Source organism: Tupaia chinensis, unplaced genomic scaffold (assembly GCF_000334495.1).
Source record: "Tupaia chinensis unplaced genomic scaffold, TupChi_1.0 Scaffold000422_1, whole genome shotgun sequence".
In the NCBI taxonomy this organism is placed as follows: Eukaryota; Metazoa; Chordata; class Mammalia; order Scandentia; family Tupaiidae; genus Tupaia; species Tupaia belangeri.
The window spans coordinates 1,649,434-1,657,196 of record NW_006159927.1 but is presented as its reverse complement, the minus strand read 5'-3'; positions in this window follow the sequence as shown (position 1 = coordinate 1,657,196).

The window sequence follows — 7,763 nt, the reverse complement described above, 5'->3', positions numbered from 1 at the left end:
CGGCCCGGGCCCCCGCACTTCCTGCCTCCTCCACCGAGGCCAACCGGGCAGGGAGCCTCGGGCAGGAGTTCATTGTTTGCGCCGCGCCGGCGGGACGCAGGTCTACCGGGAGCGCGGCGGCCGCGGTGCGCGCCCCTCATCAGAGGGCGCTCCGGACCCGACTCGCGGCACCCGCACCCTCGACACCCTGGCTTCTGCCTGTCCTGAGTCCCTAGGGTGTGCACGTTCGTGTTGCGATGCAGAGAAATAGACACACGCTTTTGTATCTGTGCTTGGCTTGCTATCGCCACCCGCGGGCCCCCAGGTCGAGGGGCCCCCTGGAGAGCAGGGGCCCCGGGGAGAGGCCGCGCGGGGGCCAGTGAGCCCTCCCCTGCCCTCTCTCCGCGGGCTGGCCTGTCCTGGCCTCTCTAGGCCTCGTCTGCCGCTTTGTCCCGATTCCAGTCCCTCGGGTGGGTGCGGACCGCCCGGCCGCGATGAGAGAATGAGAAGCGGCAGGATGAGAGCGACTGTGTCTCTGGAGCTGAAAGTCCCCAGGCCCTTGTCCTCTCCCAACTCTCCTGATGACCTCTGGCCCGAGCCCAGTTCTGTTCTGAAAAGTTCATTTCCTGGAGGCCTGCGCGGGAAGGCGCTGGGGCCCGCTCCCTTCCTGCCAGCCTGACTTATGGCTGCAATAGCTGGGACTGAATATGGCAAAGGGATGGTGAGACACCCACCGTCTCTCCCTCCTTAAGTCCCCAGAGAGCTGGGGCGTGCAAAAACCCTCCCTGTCATGTCGAAGGAGACCATCTCGTCCAAACTCTCCTCAACCCGCCTGCTCCTTGTTTTCTTGAGGGAAGTCGGTCTTGTTCCCCTCACCCTGGCTGGTATCCCAGTCTGGGTTGGCCCGGCCAGCTCTGCAGGACTGAGGTTTCAGAGGGTGTTCTGATGGAGGGACAATGAAGCCAGAAGAAAGACTGCAGGAGGACGACAGGGAAGAGGGTCCATGTGTGTCCTTTTGCTGAAAAGAAGGGCCCTGCAGCTTGAAATAATATTTGATTTCTCTTTCCTTGGCTCACTGCTCATCCCTTCAAGAGCCACTTAAGGCGGTCTAGAAGAAAATTGTAGAATTGGAATTTCTGGTTGGAAAAACAGTTTTATTGAACTCCAGCAGTTGATATTGAGTTCGACCTATGTATAGGAGCAGCTTTTTAAAAAAAATTTTTTTTATAAAGATGCAAACTTGCTCACCTACCTCTCTCATCTCTGTCCCCAAACCTCTTTAATTTAGAAGGCGAGACACAGAAAGCAAAGGGTGAGGATTTCTGGGAACAGATGGGTGGGTGTTTCAGAGTTGCTTGAACCGAATTCTAAAACAGCCCTTGTGGATCTTTGAGAAAGACTCAAGAACTGGTCTTCAGCCTATTAGGAAATGAGCCTTGAAATGATTTTTAATGAATGTCTCTTGTTAAATGTGTATGTGTGTATGTGTAACAGACAACCCGAGCAAATTGTGAGGAGGACAGCAGAGTGGGAGCCAGACCAGCCAAGGTGTTTTGAGAAGTGTCGTAAATATCAGCCACACAGCACCTTTCTGCCCATGGAGACACTCTTGTTCCCAGCACTTCTTGGCATTTTGCAAAAGCAGCCTACACTCTGGTGTCTCTCACCATTCGGCATTTATTCAGCTTACTAGGGTGACTGGGGTGGAGATGCAACCACTTATCAGGGGAGGAATTACGAGAGAAGATCATGTGAACAGATAAGAGCTATAGCAGGTGATGGATTTATATTGCTTTTCAAGACCTGCTCGCCCCTTTTCTGGAGCAATATTCCAAAGTGTGTGCTGAGTCTGGACAGCTCCATACCACTTCTGAAACAACGAGGTCTTCACCTTTAAAGATACTTGAAGGTGCTTCTGAAGGAATGTGGTGTCACTTACGTTTTATTTTTTCTTACTCTGCCTCCACTGCTGTGTGTCAGGGCTCATGTAGAGGCAGGGTGGACTTCCCCAGCCCCGTGCATTCTGCTGTGAAACTCGCTTGACTGTAATTCGTAATTGATCTCAGAAATGTGAGCGTCCATAGCAGGAAGGAGAGGCAGAAATGTTAACAGTTTTGGATGGATGCTCAGAAAGTGGGATTCGAAAGCACAGGCATTGCTGTTTCTGAAAAGCAAACAGGCCTCCGGAGGGAGGGAGGGGGAACCTCACTTCCCACTCATGGACACAACCTCCCTTTGGAGTGGGGTCACCTGTCCCCTCGGGATATTTGTCCTTAGGAAAATCCAGCTCCCAGGGAGGACACGAAACAAATAGGGAAGGGGACTGGGGCACTAGGGCGGAGGGGAGGGGCCAATAGCGTCACTGGTTTCCAAAAGACTTGTGATTTTTGTTTAAAAAAAAAATAAAAAACACCGAACAACCCAAAGACAACCCAATAAACCCACGAAGGCTACAGAAGTCCCATTGTTTTGGACGTCCCCCCATTGTTGTCCCTGGCGGTGTGATGTCAGTGACTCGTTGCCTTTGACAATTTTGGCCTCATTCTCCCCGGCGCTTCCCATCGCGCTCACTGATGCTATTTCGGCTGATGATATCAGGTGGTTGGGTAACGATTACCTCGGCAGTTTTCTCTGTCACTCAACATTAGCAGGCCTGTCTCCCTTCACCCTGCGGCTGCCTCAGATCCACCCGGCCACCCCTTCGCGTAGAGGGAGAATGAATACATCATTTTCCCACGCGCAGCTTCAAACTTTTGAGTCATTTGTAATACTTGTCCATGTTCTCCATCTACCCACTGCCTGTTAATTACAGTTCTTAGTATTAATTAGCACTCAGGCTGTGTCCACGGACCCCCCACACCAACATCCAAAACTACCCCCAGTGACGTCTTCGTTACCCCCCCTTCCCCACCATTCTCTTTTTTGTCTTCCTCTCCTCCTAGCCTGCAGCTCCTCAAAAGTCCATCTTAGAAATTTGGTAGTCGAGGGACTTGGTACAGTGGAGTTTGCCATTGCGTGTGTTTCCATGGAAATAATTGAGATGTAATAAGTAGAGGCGTTCTGAGGTTATAGGCTTTTTGATTCAGCTGAGACCACATACAAGTGTAAATTGTCGAGATTTGTTTGGCTAAATGTACATGATCTTGTAGGAAGGGCAAAGCAAATCCTTTGTAGGTTCTTAGCTATCTGTGTGGATTGGGGAAGTGGACACCTAATCCAAAATATTTCATCTGCCTCCCTTCCCTCCTCAGTGAAGTTACCGATTCCCAGCTTTGGAAAGGCCCGTTGCATTCTAGAATACATCCTTTATGTCTAGTAATTGCTGTTTAGATTCTTACACCTGTTCCCTTGCAAAAACTTAATAAGCAATAAAATAAGATAACTGTGTGCCTCTGGCAGGAGAATCCTGCTAAACATTTAACCATAAGGTGCCTAGCATGCATTAATAATGAGAGGTGCAAAATGCTGGTGACTTTACAGTCATAAAGTAATTCGGCAGAACCAGCCAGCCCCGGCAATGTGGTGGCATGCTACAGCCTATTAACCGAGGAGGGGGGGGCGGGCCGAGAGAGGAGGAATCTGGATCGTAGATGGCATCTTGGAGTATAGTTCTTAGCTGGAGATGAAAGGCTGGGGATCTGGTTCAGTCTAATAGAAAGTTGCAATAATTGCTATATCGGTAGCCAACTCTTAAGCCGGTGGCTGTGGAATTCTTCCCCTGATGTAGGATTTAATAGTCTGGCAATTAGATGCATTGATTTCTCTTAACTGTTCATTTGGATGTGTAAACGAAAGGAACTCAGCACTAAGGCTGATGGTGCAGATGTGCAGCCTGCTTCTTTGAAGAAAGGCTGATGTAGGCGATGGTGGTGGGAGAATATGATTTTGCCAGGTAGTGTTGGGATCAATTCTCTTCTTTTTTTAAAAAAAAAAAAATCTGATCTCATTTGGCAATGGATGAGAATGCACGGCACCTGTTGTTCAAATACAGTTTAAAAATAAACAGTGGTGTCCAGTCCTGTGGGTGAGTAAACACATCCGTTTCTGCTGCAGATGCTTCTAGAGTAATAGTCCTGTTTTGGAGCGACTGCACGTGGCTGCATATGTTTTGGCAGATGATCTTCTGGGGCAAGTCACAAAACACTTTGGGCTCTGTGTTCCCGAGTCCTCTGTCTTCTTTCTCCTTGACGACGGCATGGGACTTCGGGGCAGCTAGACCAGCGGTTCTGTCAAGCCCTTACTAGGTGTAGGAACATGGCCTGGTGGACCCTTTGGAAGGCCTGGTGACTGGGAGGTGTCCATGGCTTGGAAAGCGTTTAGAGAATGAGCTCTCGAACTTTAGCCCTCCTGACTCCCTGCTCCTTGACCTGCAGTTTTCTCTGAGTGTCGCCAACTTCAGACATGCAGGCATCTAAAACTTTCTTGGACCATAAGGCAGCAGAGGATGTCTAGATTTCCTGCTAGCTCCATGATTTCGCCAAGGTGGATAGGTAGGTTTAATTAACCCCCGGCAGAGGTAAAGGTGGATTTGCCTTTCCTGGACTCCGGCTGAAGCAACCCAGCCTTGTCCAGGCGACATGGGCGTTTGCACAGTGTTATCTTCATGTCTTGAAAACATCTGTGACACATATCAGGGTTCCTCCTGTCTGTGAGTCTAGGGTAATCCCAACAGAAGAATACCTTGAAAACTGTTACTAGGCATTTCCGTGACCCTGTAGGTAGCCAGGAAAATCCCCGTACGCCTTCGTGGATGAATTAGACAATTTCTGCAAATTCCTGTTATTTGGTGCATAGCCCTGCTCGTCTGTAATCAGAGTAGCTTTGCACCCAAAATGGACTAATTAAACCCGGATTGGTTAGATCCCGCTTGAAGTTTTCAGGGGCTGGCTGTCAGCTGTCTCAGCCTACCGTGGGAGAAACAGGGTGAAGTGAGTGGGGAAAATGCTGAGGGAAACTTTTGATTCATAGCTTACCTGCCAGGATCGGTGGCAGCCAACGATTGGGGTTGCACACTCAGTAAATAAAAATACTTTACCACTTTCAAGGAGCGCCAATTAGCTGATTGCGCCATGCGGCTGTCTTTAAAGAGAATGCTGTTTCACCTATCTTCTCGTACAAAGGTTTGATTTTTAATGTCTTGTGAAAAGGATTCTCTTTGTCTTGATTGATGTCAGGAATAAAAGCATGATGGTAATATCCCTTTGAAAGCTATTGTATTGTCAGCCCTGGCTGACAGCGGGAGGGCCTCCCAGTGTTATAGATTAGTGCTGTGAAAACACTGACATTTTCTTTGTTACGTTGCTGTTGTTCTACTTGCAAAGTCAATTACACAATGTCGGCGCTCAGTTACCCAGTTGACTTTGGAAGTAGTAGTGTCTTTCATTCTCTTCTTAAAGATATAATTTTCTGTTGTTGTTGTTGTGTTTTCTTTCTTTCTCTTTTAACCTGCTTCCCTCTGGTAACCCTCCCCTCCCCAAGAGTCTGAACACGTTAGCTAGGCAAACACTCTCTGGTTTCGACTGTGACAAGTCAAATTCAAAGACTGCTACATCATTATCTCTGAATTCTGCTCATTCACATTTCAGTTGACTTCTTATTGATATAGTGACTACGGCAGCCAAGATACATAAAAAACCCATCAAATGAGATTACAGTGTTGATAATATCTTATCAAGTGGGTGTTCGCTGGATTTGGGGTCATTGAGGTTGGCCAATTCAGAATTTTAGTTCTTTTTCTTTCCCTGTCCCCTGCCCCCCAGAGACAGTAACCTGGGCTGAACCAGATTCCTGGGTTGATGGGACCCTGGCAAACAGTTTCCTGTTAACAGAAGATCTATAACAGGGACTGAGGCTGTCCCAGTAGAGTTTAGGATTTAGGATCTTGGATGACATTATGTTGGGAGTAGAAGGGGTCTCATAAGACCGTCACGTCATCTATCCTAACAGTGCAGGTGGCAAACATGAGTTATAAGGTGGTCTTCTAAGGTGGTCCAAGTGTACCTTTACTGGGCAGCCTGAGTTCAGGTGTGAACTGCATTCCTGTGTATGTGTGTGCAAGCCAGCTCCTGAAAGGGAAGAAAGCCTTCAAATACCCAAAGCTGAAAAAGGTTACGGTGGATGTTTTGATTTTCCTTCACATCCCTGCCTTCTCCAGGAAGAGAAAAAACCCAAGGTCCTTAGTTGCTTAACCTGGTCACCAGAAGAGGCAGTTAACCTGGGAGCAGCCGTTTGCTGAAGCATTGCGTTTTGCCCGACAGAACACGGTATGAGAGATTGACTGCTGTCACCGACTCCAAATGACAGGGATCCATCAGGAAACTCAGTCCGAGGACACTAATTGTGGGCCCCCGAAGTTATTATTATGAACCGCCAGACAAGAGCCTGTATTCGCCAGCAATTTGTCAAGACTAATTTTGTTTTTCTCCAATAATTGAAAATTAATGTCTTGAAGTGAAAGCAGATGTTCATGTCATCTTCTGAATTGGGATATAAAATGGGGCTCTGTGGATGTGCTCACTAATTTAACAGCAATTTCCCTCTCCTGGATAATGGGGGTGCTGGGGCCGCCATCACCTAAGGACCAGGGATTAGGCGCTGAGTGACAGGGGGCATGAGTCGTGCTTGTGCTGATGGAGGGTTTATTTTGGAGAGAGAGAACACATAAATAAATTAAAACAAAACAAAACAAAACACAAATACCTCGCTCAGGCTATGGAACTTGGAGGATTCATAGTTTTGAATATTCATTGGCATAGAAGTCCGTTTTGAGGTAATTCAGGGCATTATGCTGGGGAGGGACGGGAAGGCTGGGTTTGGGGAGACAGTGGCTTCATGCGGATGAGTGATCCCAGCTGTCACATTCATCACGGTCCCCTACAGTAGAGCTGGTTCAGATGACAGATGCCTGGGCCCTGTTCCTGGGGACCCTAGCCAGGGCTGGTGGGTGGAGGGACTCAGAACTCTTTATCCCCTACAACTCTGAAACAAATGATAGTCCAACAGACCTAACATTAACATCTTAACCATTTTTGAGTAGTAGGGAGAACACGCACCTTGCTTTGTAACTGTTAGCACCATGCACGGCTCACGTCTTACTTTAGTTAGTACCCTGGTGGTGTGTGGGCGCCTGCAGCCTGCACCCTGCACGAGCACCTCCGGGGAGGCTTCCGATGTAGGGATTCCATTTTCCAGGGTTGACATGAGAAGTAGAGGCTCAGAAGGTGACTGTCAAGAGCTGGCCGCCCTTGTCCTGGCTTTGCTGTGAGAGGTGAGCTCCACATTCCAAGGCCAGGACAGACACAAGAATAAGGCTTTGTTGGGGCCGGTGGGTGCAGGCAAGGTCAGGAAGGGTACTTAGAAGTTATTGAGCGACCTGGTGACCAGTCTTAGGACTAGATCGTGTGTTCCTTCTCCTTGGGAACACCATTCTTTGGGAGACTGAGCCCGGCTAGGCGTGAGCTTATAGGCTACATCCCTGTAGCCCCACCCCAATTTCCTACCAGAACCCTGATAGCTCTCTCCCCCCTCTGCACCCCCTCCCAGCTCACCCATCCTGCACACTTATGCTGGTTTGTCTGTGACAGGACAGGCGAGAACAGCTGTTTTGGAACAGCCATTTAGTTGCTTTGAGTTGTGTCCTTGAGCTGACTGTCTCGAGCCCCGAGGCCTGGGCTTTGCAGACTCTTAGGCTGTTCGCCCCGTTGGAGGTGCTAGGAAACTTTTTCTCCCCCTGTTTTCTCTGTAATTGAAATTTGCCCTTTCGTTACCTGGGCATGAATTATTTT